Genomic DNA, 17,126 nt, shown 5'->3' with positions numbered 1-17,126 from the left:
TTCATAATGGTAATGATTTATTACCATTATGAAGTGGTAATAATGATTTATTAACATGATAATTATTTATATTTAATTATATAATTAAATATTAATAATTATTTAATTATTTTTAATTTATAATTATTTAATATTAAATATTTATTATTAAATAATTATGAAAAGGTAAATGATTTATTAGCATGATAATTATGACAATATCAATCATTTACATTATAAAAATTAAATAGATTGGTGTTTGTTTAAGAGAATGCAAACAGATTTTTTGGTCAAAAATAAGTTTTTTACCTTTGTGCTCTTTATCAGAAATAGATTATGAAGTATCACCACTTAAATAGGAAATCCTTTCTAAACCTTTCTGATTTATATTTCTATTGTATGGGTGGAAGGAAAAGAAAGCTTCCACTCTCCTCTCTAAAGGTTCACTGCAGAAATGAACTGACAATACACAGCTTAAGAGGATAAGAAAACCATACAAACTTATGAATGGACATAAACACGAGAGCCATCCAAAATGTGAAACTGCAAGAAGGGCCAGAAGGTTGAAGCTTAAACAGCACCCTCTTCACTGGGGAAAGGGAGATGGAGATGTAGGCAATTTAGAGAGACAGTAAATGATTTTTAGGGGAAATGAAACAGCCCAAGCAACAAACAAGTTGCCTGGGACAAAGTTCCTCTGACATGTGAGGGAGGTGGTGACAAGTTGCAGGAAGGTGAGGGGCAGAACTGCACTTTGAACAAAGGTTGTCTTATGATGAAGATAAAGGCCCAGGTAATCTCTTGGAACTGCTCTCAGAAGAATAAATGAAAAGTATGTCTGGGCAAGATAATGACTTAATTTTTTCTCTTCTCCAGTGATTAATCTTTCATGGTTATTTCGTGAAATTCCTAGGAGGGGATTTTAAGACAATTATATTTCTTCTGGAGGAACTTCCATTAATTAAAGAAACTTCATAAAAAGCCCCTCTCAGAGATTCCAAGACGGATCAGCAATATAGTGGGTGGGAGAAGGTCAGAAGGAGACCTCGGGTTCTAAGGCTTATTTCTGAGGCCTTACAATCTCCACTAATTCGAAGCAGTGAGTATGCCAAAGCATCATATTCTGGAGTATTGTCTTCTGAGAGTCAACACTATGAAGTTATTATGTTGAACTAAATGATTATTTTAATTTCCTTGGATTACAAGTTTTGCTATTTTATCATGAACTATAAATATGTCTTAACATGATTTGATATAAAATTTGATTTTCTTTCTTCCTGTTCCAGATAAGGCCTTCAGTATATCAAGGTAAGATTTTTAAGTGTCTATTTTCTTTTCAATATTCTCTCACACTAGTATTTCATGTGGGCTCAAATTCAACTGGGAGTAAATACAATGAATACTTATATCTGGTTGACTTCTTACTTCTTGAAAATTTTACTCTTCCTGGGTTAAAGTCTAAATGACAACATAGATGGAGTTACCATTTATTGAGATAAGAGAGTAGGAGGAGGAAGGGATCATAAGAGTAGAGAGAATAGGATGAGTTTAGGTTATCACAGCAATATTTAGGGAGCAAGTGCTGATACGAATTTGAAGGGTGGCAGGAATACTTTTGCGTGACCTGGCTCTTGGAGAAATGGAAAGATGATTAAGACACTACCTGAGCCTAGAGAACAACCCAGATACTGCTGGGCAAAATGTGTATCATATTAGAGGTTTATAACATGTGTTTTGAGTGTTAAGTGAAGAGGGCCATTAATGCCAGTGTAGAATGTGTGGAAATGAATTTGATGTACAATGTAGAAAATGAATTCTGAACATTCTTCATAGACTGTGAAGATTACCTGTGGCTGTCTGTTGAGAGCTGTGCTGTCTGGCACATAGTAGGCCCTCAGAGACCAGGGTTGGTTACAGTGATTGCAACATTGGTAGTATTGAGAAGAGTGACCTCAGGGTAGCAAAGCTCTTACAATGGGCAAATAGAAAAGATTGCACTTTGCGGTCAGATGAGAGGATTAAATGCCTGGCAGTGGGGTCTGGAATTGTGGGCTGTGTTCTAAGTGTTTTATGTTCCACCTATAGGATGGGAGCTTCCTGCATGCTGTTCATGTCTATGGTGGATGGTGACATTCTCATCTTGGGCATGAAAGGCTTGTCTTAGAGGGCTTGTGAGTCATCCAGATCCTGGAGAGACTAAGTGGTAAACCTGAGATTGTACCTAAGCTTGTTGGATTTCATACACCCCATCACAGAAGCCCCTGCACTGGTTCTCAAGAAGGGCAGCCTGCTGGGCAGCAGAGAATACTGGAGGCTTTTGAGTAGCCAATCAGTTGATACTTTGAATGTTCCTTCTATAGAATTGCAAAGAGTGACTGGAAGTGAATCAAGCTTGCCAAAATGAGGGGCTTTTTTGAAGGGACCTATTTATTTGCCTTGATAATTAGAGGATAGAAGAGTTATAGATAGGATATTTGATTTTCAATGTGTTTCATCTCTGTTGATGGTAAAACTGTTTGAACTGATGGAATTTTCCAAGAAGAATAGTGGCTATTGATGGAGAGCAATTAGGCAGAGACTAAATATTTCCCAATATTTGGAAATTTTTCAAATAGGATTCTCATTGAAATAGGGTTGTTATTTTCATATTTCTTTTCTTAGACTCAAAAAGCAATTAACTAACTTGCTATCTTCAAGTGCAATAATAAAACTAAAAAGTTATTTTATGATCATGGTGCCAGATAGTGTGTGATTGCAGCTAATACATTAGGGTAATTCCATTTTATGAGGTTTTCCTAATCTTAGAGATTGTTTTTATCTCCTTTTAGTTAATTTACAACCAGTTTCTGAGAAGATTAATGTCAAGAAGGAAAAGTCAGAACTTGTAGAAGAAATGTACATTTGGGAACAGAAGTTATCATTGTCTTTTCAATTTTTTAATTTTTCATGGTTTCACTTTAAGTATCTCCCACCTCCCACAATTCTGTTATTTTCGTCCTTCCACTTTCACCTAGTGTCCTAGTTCATATGGTCTATAAAATGTCCACATTCAAAGTAAGCTTCATATATGTAAAGTTCTGTTGTTTTCATTTGTGTTAGGAGTTACACAGTTCAAGATAGGTTTTTCTAGCACTGTAATTAATATTTTTAAATTGTGGTTTTTATTACATATTTATATAGATCAGTGGATCAAAGAAACATCTTCAAGAAAGTAAGAGGCAACACAAGATTCTCTCTGATGAAATGCTTAAGGTAAAATCCCTTTATTTTTTTTTTTTTGCCTGTATTACACTCTAAAAACAGAAAGAAAAGTACTGAATAATTGTTAAAGATTTAATATGTTTTATTGAAGGATAACATCAAAAACTTTGAAGGAAATAATAACCTTTTGAATGATGTCATTCAAAGTACATGTTCCTGGTTGCAATTTGAGAGGAATCAGTATGTCAAAACTCTGAACTTGATAGGAATTTGGCTGCTAAATTGTACCATGATTCAATTTGGCTTTTGAACCTTTTTGTCCATTGGGTGAATTGAGCTCTACATTTTATCTTGCTGCCCACCACAGGAAAAGTGTGGGTGTCTCGGGGCTGAACCTTCTTCTGAACAATGATCTGGAATAAAAGTACTAATATCACAATGACTTTTTATATTCAAGGGAATAGGAAGTGTGTTTTATTTTTACAATACAGGTAATTGTCACATCATTTGGCACTGCCCTTCAAGATATACAGAAAACAGAAAGCATATGAGTGATGAAGATATCTAGGCACATTGAACAGTCCCTACCCCACTTAGTGCTGAACAGAGAATATTTCAATGTGAATTAGGGGAAGCTTTTCTTTATGTACCACTTTTAAATATTGCATTAAGAAAAGTTCAGTTGAGCTGATTGACTTGAACAATTTTGCATTGTCTCTACTTTCTCTTTGTCATCTACTCACTTATCCCATTATGTTGTAAGCAGGAATATCACGGGTGCCACAAAATGTTCATGCCTCATGGTGTTTCTTTGCTCTTCATTTATGCATGTGCTCAACATTTCTCCTATCCTCATACTGGACTAGCTACTTCCCCATGAAATATAGCAGTAACTGTGGGATAGGCATGGTTGCTGTTTCATCTTTTTAGCAGACCACTCGGTGCCTCTATTGAAATCCTGGTACATGTGTTGTTTCTATCCTATGTGCAAAAGTTGGAAGCAAAATTCTACAAAGAACTTGAAAGATGTTATTTCAATGAATACCTCAGGAATTTCAGAGGTAAATGACCCACATCTGTGATAAGACTTTCATTGCGTCTTAGCTATGAGAACAAATATTTCATGTCTTAGAAGATTAAAATCATATGATATCCACATGGAATTCTTTGTTTGTGGAAATTAAGTCATTAGTGAGAATATTTTGCATTAGGTTCAAACTGGCCTTAATGAAGCTGGTGTCAGGGCAGGGAAAGTGGAATCTGAAGTAGGGCAGGGACAGAAGGGAGGTACTCCGCTGAAGATCAAGAAGGAGCAGGTGGTGAAATATTACAAATTATAGAACTCAGCTAAATATAATTACTTGCTTTTCAAATTGTTAAACATTTTTACCTGTGGTAAAATATTGATAACATAATAATTGCCATCTTAACTGTGTTTTAATGTAGAGTTCAGTTGTGTTAAGTATATTCATGTGTTGTACAATTATTATTTCCTAAATGTCTTTTCTCAAACCTGTCTTAAAGTCACAAAATGTAAATGAGAGATTCAAAGATTTACAGTTGAGACCCTGGAGGTCCAATAATCATAACCTGGAAGGTTTACTGTTTGTTGGAGTCCCCATAGCATGGAAATGAGTTTGCCCTGGGATGATGAAGAACGACTTCCTGCCTTCAGATTTCTCACCTTCTCCTCTCCCCACCCTAACCAAGGTCTCAGGTACACATGCATGCACACAAAGAAAATGGTTTTATTCTTTCCAGGAATGAAAAATGACCTGAAAGCCCTCTTTGTTTCAGAAAGGTCTGTGGAAGCAGAAGTGCAAGCTGAAATAAAAAAGATGAAGATGAAAGTAGATAGTCTTTACAAAATCTACAAAGAATGACTACTGAGAAAGAGTAAGATGTCAATGTGTTCATTGACACAAATGCTGTTGTATGAACCATGTGTCAACCAAAGGAGACAATTATAATTTCCTTTAAAATATCTTATGCAATATTTGTGGCAAATTAAGTCTTTAGAAAATTGTGCTTGTCCTTCCTGCCATGATTTCTGTAATCTGCATATTTCCTTTCCCTTCATACATTCTTGTTTGTAATTGATTAGGTAGAAGAGGAGGAACTGGTACTGGCGTCTTTATATTGAATACCCGGGTCACCTTTAGATCTATTTTCACGGTCCTTTAGGTTTTGGTCATATTACATTGCATTTTTCCTGCCATATGGCTAATCATTTTTTATTAAATGTGAGACACTGTAAGAAATATTCAGAAACAAACTGAGGCCTAGTTGGATGTTATCTTGCAGAAAAAATGGGAGTCTACTTCTGGTGAATGGTCAGGGGTACTAGCAGACCTGGACTCCCTCCATCCAGTCAGCAATTGAGGGCATCAGTGAAGGCTCAGTCCTTATAAAGGTCAATGTATTTTCTGTCCACCTTTATTCCTAGTGTGTGACTCTTCTGGGTCCCAACAAAAGCTACTGGACTTTAGTAGGGATCACCTTCATTGGAAGACCCTCAACTCCACTTGTTTTCCATCCAATCCCATGCAGTGTGCAAAGGCTGCTGTGCTTCTTTACATCTCAGTAGTCCCCTCTGGAATTAAGCAGTGAAACTCAGGGAAATGAGCCCCAAATGCTAGGCTGACCTTTGTCCTAGGTTTTCTTCTTATCCATCTTGGCCTCATGTCCTTTAGTGCCATGTTAGCAATTGGATGCATTCAATCATGTGTTTTATATTCTGTCTGGTGTTCTCCATTGTTCTCATGGGAGATCAGAAGCTTCAGATGCACTCATCCCCACTCAAAAGCAGAACTCCTCCTTTGCTTTTCTTAAGATTCACATTTTGTGTTCCTAGTTCTCAAGTGCACAGCAGGGGTAATGATGTTCTCACTGGCTTCTCATTTGCATTAAACTGTGAGCTTCTTTAGGGTGGGAACAGGTCCCTGCTCCCCTTGCATCCTCAGTACCTCACAACAAACTCCTTGCTTTGGGTCACTCCAGACAGCATGTGCTGAAGGATGGCTTAGGTGTTCAGGAACAAGTGCATTCACTTTCTCTTTGAAGTGTTTTTGTCCCTGTTTCCTAAAGTTATTTGAATTTTACGTGTCCTTCGTGTGAAGTCAATTATCAAATGAGATCCTTTGAATCAGAATCATGAATAAAGTAGTGTGAGGGCAACACAGCAAACCTATCTTTTTAGGCTATTGCCATTTTCTGCCTCCACTATCAATGAACTAAACCTTGTTAAACTCGATCAACACCGGGGTTGATGGTTTGCAGTTGTCACGTATTTCCAGGACATAACACCCTGACTAAGGAGCCATTCAGATTATTTTTGATTTAGTAGATGTGCCCAGCACTCAGATTTACCTTTTCTGTCAACCAGAATCTTTGAAGTCGATGACAAGAGTTCCAATCCTGAATCATGGAAACGTGCAGTAGTGAACTACAGGATTAATGACATCATGTCCTGGAAGGAACTCTCTAAGGCTGATTGTCTGGGTTCTGGCATCAGCCTCTGACTGAGAGTCAGGTCTCCCCATGGGAGGAGTCAGACAAGGAATGGTCCCCTGCTCCATCCTGATTGATTTAGTTGTGATGAGTTGGTCAGGTCTGGTTTTCCACATTGAACTAAAATGAGCTTTCACTATGTCAAGCACAAGACTGACCCCAGAAGAATACATAGTGCATCTGATAGAAGCTTTTTATAGTCCTTGATTTATTTACTAGTGAGTAGGAGTATAGAGCTATGAAGAGGAACTGGAAATTATAGAGGACTTGCCAGCAGGCCAGAGTTTGATTTTATTTTTGTCCCTCAATGGGAGGCTTCCATTCTCCCTCTCTTTGTGAAGATCTGTTGGTATATATATGGGAAGGTTGGCAGGGGACCTTTCAATTACAGCCTTCAGATGCTGGAAGGGAAGAGGAATCCCACACTGGCTACTGGATCATGTGCATTCATTTCTTTCCCTTCTCATCTCAGGAAGCTGAGATGAAAGAACGTGAGCAAGCAGCAAAGGAGAGGCAGCTGTCAGAGGCGGAGGGAAGCTTGAAATTGGTAGTTGAGGAAATACATACCTACAAGTGACTTCAGAGACTGAACACCAACCTCTTGGGAAACCCGTGTTGGAGTATTTTGTTTTTAACCTTTGTACAATGTTGATACCTGATTAACACAGAAAGATAAACAAATGGTCAGAAGACATATATATATAGAGAGAAAACTCACACAAGAGAAAACAAAGTACTTTCAGATTTACCAATCACTGGCCGAGCGCAGTGGTTCATGTAATCCCAGCACTTTGGGAGGCCGAGGTGGGTGGATCACGAGGTCAGGAGATCCAGACCATCCTGGATAACACGGTGAAACCCCATCTCTACTAAAAATACAAAAAATTAGCCAGGCGTGGTGGCGGGCACCTGTAGTTCGAGCTACTTGGGAGGCTGAGGCAGGAGAATGGCATGAACCCGGGAGGCGGAGCTTGCAGTGAGTCGAGATCGTGCCACTGCACTCCAGCCTGGGTGACAGAGCAAGACTCCGTCTCAAATAAATAAATAAATAAAGTGCTCGCTTCGGCAGCACATATACTAAAATTGGAACGATACAGAGAAGATTAGCATGGCCCCTGCGCAAGGATGACACGCAAATTCGTGAAGCGTTCCATATTTTTTAAATAAATAAATAAATAAATAAATAAATAAATAAATAATAAATAAAAAAGATTTACCAATGACCAACAACTGTGAAGTAATAAAACGTTTCCTGACTCCACTGCTGGCAGATTGTGTTGAAACTCAGTTTACACAAACTTTTCTAGGGATGATTGTCATCATCCTTAGGAAAGTGCATTGTTGTAGGATCAATCACATCCTTGAAAAGGACTATGCCTGTTTATAAGCCCAGTTGTTCTTCCCTGTGAAATATGGTAAGGATATTAGTACAAGGAGAATAGAGATTTACGATAAGTGATGCTCAATGAAGGATAAATTAAGGACATACTGAGAGTAGGTAAGGAAATTGCCAACTCAGAACCCAGCAGGCATTAAATAGTAGATGAGGAATCAATATGGCAACAGTTTTTTATTGTACTGTATTTTTATAACCATGTGAAATGCGTTTTCTGTCTACGGATAGATTGTGTAAGGAAGGGTACAGTTGTGAGGATAACAGGAACATGACAGATTATTTAAAATCATACTTAAAATGGCGCTTTACCTGATAAAAGTGATTCTAAACCATAGGAAAATGATGGAAGACACAGAAGAGCAGCAGAGGTGGGTAGAAGACTACTACAGATGCCAGGTAAGGAACCTTCTTCCTAGCAGTTGCAGAATCCTTCAGCACTGATGCAAATGATCTCATGGCCCTCAGACTCCTTAAACATATGGTTTCTCATGTGCTGGCTTTTTCAGATCGCCACTTCTGAAAGAAAGGCTCACGACAACTGGGTAAGTTTTTTTCTTTCTTTCTTTCTTTCCTTGCTTTTGGACATAATCTGCCAGGTCAGGACGTGGATGTATTTTTCTCCCCACATCTTTGTGTTTAAGCCTTGCAGAGGGAGATGGAAGAAGAGAAGGCTGCCTACAAGCAGCACAGGTAGGTAGTTGTGATGGATATATATATATATATATATATATTTTTTTTTTTTTTTTTTTTTTTGAGACGGAGTCTTGCTCTGTGCCCCAGGCTGGAGAGCAGTGGCTGGATCTCGGCTCACTGCAAGCTCTGCCCCCCGGGTTCACGCCATTCTCCTGCCTCAGCCTCCTGAGTAGCTGGGACTACAGGTGCCCGCCACCACGCCCGGCTAGTTTTCTGTATCTTTTAGTAGAGACGGGGTTTCACAGTGTTAGCCAGGATGGTCTGGATCTCCTGACCTCGTGATCCGCCGGCCTCGGCCTCCCAAAGTGCTGGGATTACAGGCTTGAGCCACCGCGCCCGGCCGTGATGGACATTTTTAAGGATGTTTTTGTTTTAAGACAAAGCTTTGAGTGTCTAGTAAAGAACTTATTCAAGTTCATTCTTTCTCTGTCTCCAAGACAGGAAATGATTGAAAAACAGAGAGTGCTGGAGAGACACATTAGTCAGAAGCCAGCTAGTGGACAACCAGGCCTAGAGAATCTTCCCCTAAGAGGTAGGAGCTCACTGTGAAGGCAGCCATGTAACTTCTGCTGTACAATCCACACACTCTGCTTCTCCTTTTGGGGGTGAGGGGTAAGGGTGGAGGGTAATTGTTATGTTGCCTGGAAAGAGTTTCAAGCACTTACTAAAGAGAAAAGTTGTCTCATTGGGTGTCAGGACACAATTTTCCTCAAATGCCCCAGCCAAATGGCCCTCGTCCAGTCCCCTATGAAGGTGGAGCTCAGGCCCCTCCACTGACTGTGGATACCACCCCACCCTGAACTTTTGATTACTTTTAACTGAGGTGATGAGCCTAGAAGGGAAATGGGCCAGCTCCACTTCCCACCTTGAGTCAGTGTGAAGACTTTGTTTTTCTTTCATTTGAGAAAAGCAACACCAATAACATTTTAGAATTGGAACTGTATGTCCTAATGAGAGAGGAAATTTTATTGCTATGTCTTCGTGAATCAATATTGTACAATAAGATATGTTTTAGGAAAAGAGGCATTTATTTACTATTTTTGGATCTTCCTTTATTATTTTTGTTTAAATTGTTTATTGTGAACTATACAATTCCATTAGTAATACATTTCTATGCAATTTTACTCCTCTAACATTTTAAGTGTAACCCTAAAACTTCACAGTTAATTCCCATAGCTCTTACCTTTTCTCATTACTATTATTAGTCTCTTTAAATCATTTCTGTTCATTAATATTTATAATACCTGATCTGATATGAAAGTTAGATTAAATATGAATTCCAGAGAATTGTGAATGTCCCTATGGCTTGAAAAAAAGGAGCAGGGCTATTCTTGTCCAAGGTTTATTGATACTCTTTTTATCCATGAATGCTATTTTAATTTTTAGTCTGTGCTTAATTTATAAGTAGTTCCCTCTGATATGTACTGGGAACTTCTGATTTAGAGTTGATTTCCAGCTAGTTTGAGCCCTACTTGTTCGCAGTTAGTTGATTTGTTAAGACCAGGGCTCTGTGGTGTCCTTCTCAAGGACAAGGGTCCAGAGAGTTCCAGGGTCCTCTGTGGTATCTGGTTAACAAACTCTGTAACTCTGGTAAGGGAACTGTCTGTGGCAAAGAAAGTGACATGGCAGGGGTAGACATGGAGGGTTTCTTATTCTGCAAAGAGCATGCAAGCCAGAATAAGCCCCAATCCCTTCTCTGGCCCTTAGCAGATTCAGGACCTCATTAGTTCCCATGAGGAACAGCAGCTGCATCCCAACTGAGAACACAGAGAAGATAAAGGTAAATGCTGTGGTCATTTTCACTGTGCCTACTTCAGGACACTTTTGTCTTTTCATACAGCACCTTCTCCTGGCCTTGTCTCTGGTTCGTGTGTTCTGTGGTATCTTCTCTGTCTCTTTACTTTTCAAAAATCAAAATATTCCCCCATGAGGCTTCAGTCTTCTCCATACCAACCTGGTCATCTTTGGTGGCACTTCCAGAAACCATAAATGCTTAAGGGCCAAGGACTGAAGAGCTTTAACTGTTTTGTTTCCAGAAATAACATGAGAAGATGCCACTTAACTCCAGTGCTGTAGGTCTCATGGCCCGATAGAACCTGACTGATCCTTTTTATTCAAGCTGTTGCTGAGTCCCCTCCCCAAATATGTGGGGATTTTTTGTTGCTGTTATTTAATTCCTATGAGGTAGGTGACTAACTTTTAGAATATCTGCTGTAATCCCCATAAGTGAAAAATATGAAAACTCATTCATCCAGTATTAATATGTGCTTTGTGCAATTCTGAATGCTCTTTGACAAAGCAAATTCCGTAATTCATCACTGTCCCATGTCTGTTGGCAACTTTGCTATGCAAAAATGCCCCCCTCCCCATCCAGTGGTGCCTTCAATCGAGTATTCTAGTTGTCAGAGGTTTTATATTTGTAATGGAAAATGTACACTGGATGTGAGATAGTGAAGAGTGAAAGTCACTAATTACCTACAAGGACAATTCCCAACAAAGGCCTTAAATTATGGTCAGCTAAGCTGTTTCTCATGTGGTCCCTGTAACTTTCACAGCTGGTGAGTCCTCTGATCACACATGACAGGATTTCTGCACTTGAAATTAAATCACAGTTGTTTTAATTCTGTTCTTTAGAACTCCCATCTCATTTTTCCATGGACAAAATTGTTCTTTATGTCACAGTGTATTTAAAATTTGGTAATACCTGTGAGTTAAAATAAATATTATAGCTGTGCCTAACTAACTTCTATAGATTAGATTGTTCTGTCAGAAAACCCTTTCCCAGTTCCCCTGCAGGATGTCAGTAATTCACATCTCCCCAGAGCTCTTTGTGCCCACAGGTTGTACCTCCAGAGAGGAGAAGACCCTTTCTCAGGAAGGGAGGCAGAGGGGGACAATAGGGCCTTGCAGGTAGAGATGGGATCAACTTCCACTCTGCCTCTTGCAATCTGTGTGACCCTTGGTGAATTTTCTCCTTCTTCTGGGATCTTCTTTCCTGTGATTTAGTGCAGAGTGGCCACACTGACCTTGCAGCATTCTGAGAATCAGAGATAGGACATAAAAGGCCTGTAAAAAGTTCTCCCAAGAGTAGCTGTGATTTGTGTATGAATAATGGGCTTTTCATTCCTCCTTTTCTCTCTGTTTATCACTTGCAAGGAACCAACTTCAGTGATGGTGGTGAGGGAGGGATGTGAGTACCCCTGGGCTAGAGACTCATGTGTCTGGACTAATGTTTTTTTATTACTGTGTAATGACTCTGTCTTCCCTGGAACAGGACCTAGAGTGCCTGCGTTTACAGACAGACACAGTGGCATGTGGTGACAGCAGGTTATCCTCCTGGCTTTCCTTCACACCCCAGCTGTCCTCAGGACTCAGTAGAAGGGAGATTTTTTGGCACTGACACTGCTATTTTGAAACCTGGGGAAAGGAAAGGCGCCAGGGACTGTCACCTGTTACATGGGGTGCAGCTTGCATTGGTGTTGGTGTTTTTGTCCATCATATTAATGCATTTTGAAACTTTTCTTCCTTCTGCTCTGCAGGTCAATATGGCGTCAGAAGGGCCCCTTTCTCAGGATTGCCCTACTTGCTCTACTGCATGGCTGGCCCTTCAGGACCATTCGTGGGCTGCCAGACACCTCCTCTGCCTGGGTGGCCTCTGGGAACACGACCACTGCCTGCATGCACACCACTTGGTATGTTGATCTGAACAGTATGGACTGACTTTTAAAGCGGATTCATCTTTTTTTTTTTTTTCCTCATTGAGTGAATAGAAAGAAATGTCACAGATGGTACTGCAGGACTTTGCAGTACAAGGGTAACACTGGCTGGGGACGTGGTTACTTTTTTTTTTTTTTTGAGACAGAGTTTCACTCTTGTTGCCCAGGCTGGAGTGCAATGGCGCAATCTCGGCTCACCGCAATCTCCACCTCCCGGATTCAAGTAACTCTCCTGCCTTAGCCTCCCAAGTAGCTGGGATTACAGGCATGTGCCACCATGCCGGGCTAATTTTTTTGTATTTTTAGTAGAGACAGGGTTTATTCATGTTGGTCAGGCTGGTCTCAAACTCCTGACCTCAGATGATCCGCCAGCCTCAGTCTCCCAAAGTGCTGAGATTACAGACATGAGCCACCGCGCCCGGCGACGTGGTTACATTTCTCAAGTTTCTGAGGACTCACAGTGGGTTGCATCATCTCCATCATGAGCAAGGCAGCAGGTATCTCTTGTAGATGAGGAAAGAGATTGCTTATAGAAGCCATAAATACCAATTTTGCAGACATGTATGGAACCTTGACAAAGTAGCCAGCTCTGTGAGGGATGAGACGCACCCTTGACTTGCAGTGCTTCCTATGTCCTGCAGCAGAGAGACACACAGCAAAGGGCAGGGATCCTGTGACCATCCATAATGGAAGCATGAGTGAAAGGCCCCAGAGTGCAAAAGAGGAAGACAGATTCTTCTGAGAATAAAGAGGATGGTGTGGAAGAGAGCTAAAGTGAGGAGATGTCACATGGGGGGTTGTTGAACTCACTTAGGTGGAGCTGGAAGGCTGCTTCTGGCAGGTACAAGCAGTGTGAGCAGGAGCGTAGCGGCTGCGTGAGGGCCACAGCAGAGCCATTATGGGAGAGCTCAGATGGCACAGTGTAGACAAGGGAATTTTCCTCCCAAGAAGTTCCTTGTTGCCCTAAAGCCTTTAGTCCATTATCTGCAGGAAGGATGATTCTTTCCCCGGATGTGCGAAGGCTCTGGATCAGGGTGAATGAATGCCTAGAGGTCTGGGAAATGTAATTTGGTTCTATGAGGGGACCCTGTCTGCCTGAGTTTATTATGACTTAAGGAGACTAACAGTGGTTCAGTGGAGCTGCGGGCTTGGCCTTCAGAATGAGACTAACTCTGGTGGGGAACTAAAGGCCTGGCAGGTTAGGTCTCAGCTCATTCCTGGCACCCTCTGCTTCTCACCTCTGACTCCCAGCTTTGCACCTCCAACATTGTCATGCAAAATTGTCACCCTTCCCTCTGTCGCTGTTGTCTGAGCCCAGACACCAACTTTCAGTGGAGCTCAGAGCCTCAGCTTTTTTATAAATGAGCTGGGGATGATGTGGTTGATGAGGTCATTGTGAGGATGAAGAGACCAAGCCCATAAAGCAAAATAGCTTACAGGTGTTAGACATTCACCCCCTCACTGTTTAAATGAAAATATTCCCACTCAGAAGATCATCAAAAGATGTTCGTTGAAGTTCATTAGATAAACCATAGGCTGTAACAGCTCAGGCCCAGAGATTTCCAATCCCTGTTTCAAAAGATGAGGCATAGCCCCTGTCTCCACGATTAAAATTCAGATTCTACCAGATAAAAGAAAAGATAATTATAAGAATATGTACACAGTTAAATTGTAAGACCTATACCTGAGACCCATAGATAATTGCTTTCCATGGCATATAGACGCAGATGCAGCCACACACAGAAGTATTTATCAGGGGCACAGATATTTTATAGAGGACAAAGTGTATATAAGGCAAAAGAAGCTCACATGGATTTTTTTTTTTTTTTTTTTTTTTTTTTTTTTTTTTTTTTTGCCTTACAGGACAAGCTGAAAATTGAAGAGGCCCCTGAGCTGTGACAGCCATGGTGTGGCTCCTACATAATTTGGAAAAAGTATCCAATACATTTTATGCTCCCTGCCCAGTGCTACCTTGTCTGTCTCTAATCTTCCATAGTGTTTCTCCTAATAAAGGTTTGCAGTCCTATCTGTCTGGGCATCTGCTTCCTTAGGACCAGATGACCCTCCAGTATACCAGGTGTGATTCCTCATACACTGTTCAAACCCAGGCAGATATTGCAATGCTGGCTGCAGAAGCAGGGTTGCCCTTTGGGTAGTGTTGACTAGGAGGGCCCCAAGGGGGCCTTCTGGGGTTGGGGAACATCCTGTATCAAGCCATGAGTGGAGATTGTGCTCATTCATTTTAGAAATGGTCATTGGGCATCTGGTGGCTGCCAGTCACAGGGGTTCCTTGTGATAAGATAGACAGGAATGTATCCCCATGAGGTGGCTGATTTATCTCAATAGGGAATAGAAGAGGGACCAGCAGCGGCTGTGCAGCCAGTGATGAGACCCTGCAGAAGCTCAGGGTTTGTCAGAGGCCTATCCCCACTGAACCAGCTGCCCCAGTAGTACCAAATGCAGGTGGGTCTGACAGAAGCTGAGCTGGGAGCAGATATTTCTCAATAAGTTTTGTGTCCCCCTACCATCTTTCTGTAATTTTTAAACTGTGGGATGTGCAGAGGTTGATGATGAGAGGCTCCCTCTGAACAGGACTGGAGAGGAGCACAGAGCATGGGGGGTGAGATTTGTAAGAGAAAGGGACACACAGAGAAAGAATGAGAGTGGGAGAAGAGAAAGGGGGTAGGGGGAAGGACAGAGAGAAAGAAGGAGAAAGAGAGAGAGAAAGGAGGGGAAATGGAGGGAGCAGAGAAAGAGAGAACTGAGAACAAAGGCCCAGGTGAGGGGATAGGATGTATCACTATTATTGTTCAGTTCAAAGAATTTTTTAATTTCCATCTTGATTTCATTGTTGACCCAATGATCATTCAGGAGCAGGTTATTTAATTTCCATGTATTTCTATGGTTTTGAGGGTTCCTTTTGTAGTTGATTTCTAATTTTATTCCACTGTGGTCTGAGAGAGTATTTTATATAATTTCGATTTTCTTAAATTTACTGAGACTTATTTTATGGCCTATTGTATTGGCGGAACCCACCCCCAATATTTCAACGTAGGTTCTTTCTATTTTCCATAAGTGTCAGCCAGTTGAGAAATAAAGAGAAAGAGTACAAACAGAGGAATTTTACAGTTGGGCCTCCAGGGGTGACACCACATATCAGTAGGACCGTGATGCCCACCTGAGCCTTAAAGCCAGCAAGTTTTATTGAGGATTTCAAAAGGGGAGGGGGTGCAAGAACAGGGAGTAGGTCACAAAAATCACATGCTTCAAAGGGCAAAAAGGAGAACAAAGATCACATGCTTCTGAGGAAACAGGACAAGGGCAAAACCAGAAACTCCTGATAAGGGCTCAATAAAGATCAGAAGGCAAAGGGCAAAAGCAGAATTACTGATAAGGGTCTATGTTCAGTGGTGCACGTATTGTCTTGATAAACATCTTAAACAACAGAAAACAGGGTTTGAGAGCAGAGAACTGGTCTGACCTCAAATTTACCAGGGTGGAGTTTCCCAATCCTAGTAAGCCTGAGGGTACTGCAGGAGACCAGGGTGTATTTCAACAATGAAATCAAGATGGAAATTAAAAAATTCTTTGAACTGAACAATAATAGTGATACAACCTATCCCCTCACCTGGGCCTTTGTTCTCAGTTCTCTCTTTCTCTGCTCCCTCCATTTCCCCTCCTTTCTCTCTCTCTTTCTCCTTCTTTCTCTCTGTCCTTCCCCCTACCCCCTTTCTCTTCTCCCACTCTCACAGACACCCCCAGAGTGGCCGTTTATAGAGCTCCCCCCAGGAATGCATTCCTTCCCCAGGGTGTTAATTATTAATATTCCTTGCTAGGAAAAGAATTTAGCGATGTCTTCCCTACTTACGCATCTGTTTATAGGCTCTCTGCAAGAAGAAAAATATGGCTCTATTTTGCCTGACCCCACAGGCAGTCAGACGTTATGGTTGTCTTCCCTTCTTCCCTAAAATCGCTGTTATTCTGTTCTTTTTCAAGTTGCACTGGTTTCATATTGTTCAAGCACACGTTTTACAATCAATTTGTATGGTTAATACAATTATCATAGTGCCCCTGAGGTGATGTACATCCTCAGTTTACGAAGATAACAGGATTAAGAGATTAAAGTAAGACAGGCATAAGAAATTATGAAAGTATTATTTGGGAACTAGTAAATGTCCATGAAATCTTCACAATTTATGTTCCTCTGCCGCAGCTCCAGCTGGTCCCTCCATTCTGGGTCCCTGACTTCCTGCAACACTATTGTATGGTCTATCTTGGAGAATGTTCCATGTTCTGATGAACAGAATGTATATTCTGCAGCTGTTGGGTAGAATGTTCTGTAAATATCTGTTAAGTCCATTTGTTGTAGGGTATAGTTTAGGTCCTCTTTTACATTATTGGTGGGAGCGTAAGTTAGTTCAACCATTGTGGAAGACAGTGTGACAATTCCTCAAAGACCTAGAGACAGAAATACCATTTGATCCAGCAATCCCATTACTGGGTATATACCCAAAGGAATTTAAATCATTCTATTATAAAGATACATGCATATGTATGTTCATTGCAGCACTATTCACAATGGCAAAGACATGGAATCAACCTAAGCACCCATCAATGACAGACTGGATAAA

General features: G+C 40.8%; 1 long non-coding RNA gene and 1 other non-coding gene across 2 annotated transcripts; both read left to right on the top strand.

Annotated features, from left to right (window-relative positions):
• Nucleotides 1–7,743: 7,743 nt before the first annotated feature.
• On the top strand, nt 7,744–7,850 carry LOC115898800. The gene has a single exon (XR_004058466.1). It is a non-coding gene; the product is annotated as a U6 spliceosomal RNA (small nuclear RNA).
• Nucleotides 7,851–12,315: 4,465 nt separating this feature from the next.
• LOC104678559 lies at nt 12,316–14,521 on the top strand. The gene is made up of 2 exons (XR_004058286.1): nt 12,316–12,471; nt 14,359–14,521. It is a non-coding gene; the product is annotated as an uncharacterized LOC104678559 (long non-coding RNA).
• The last annotated feature ends 2,605 nt before the right edge of the window (nt 14,522–17,126 follow it).

The sequence above is a fragment of the Rhinopithecus roxellana genome, chromosome 7, assembly GCF_007565055.1.
Source record: "Rhinopithecus roxellana isolate Shanxi Qingling chromosome 7, ASM756505v1, whole genome shotgun sequence".
Classification (NCBI taxonomy): Eukaryota; Metazoa; Chordata; class Mammalia; order Primates; family Cercopithecidae; genus Rhinopithecus; species Rhinopithecus roxellana.
The sequence above is the reverse complement of the archived record's forward strand: the minus strand, read 5'-3'. Positions and strand labels throughout refer to the sequence as shown.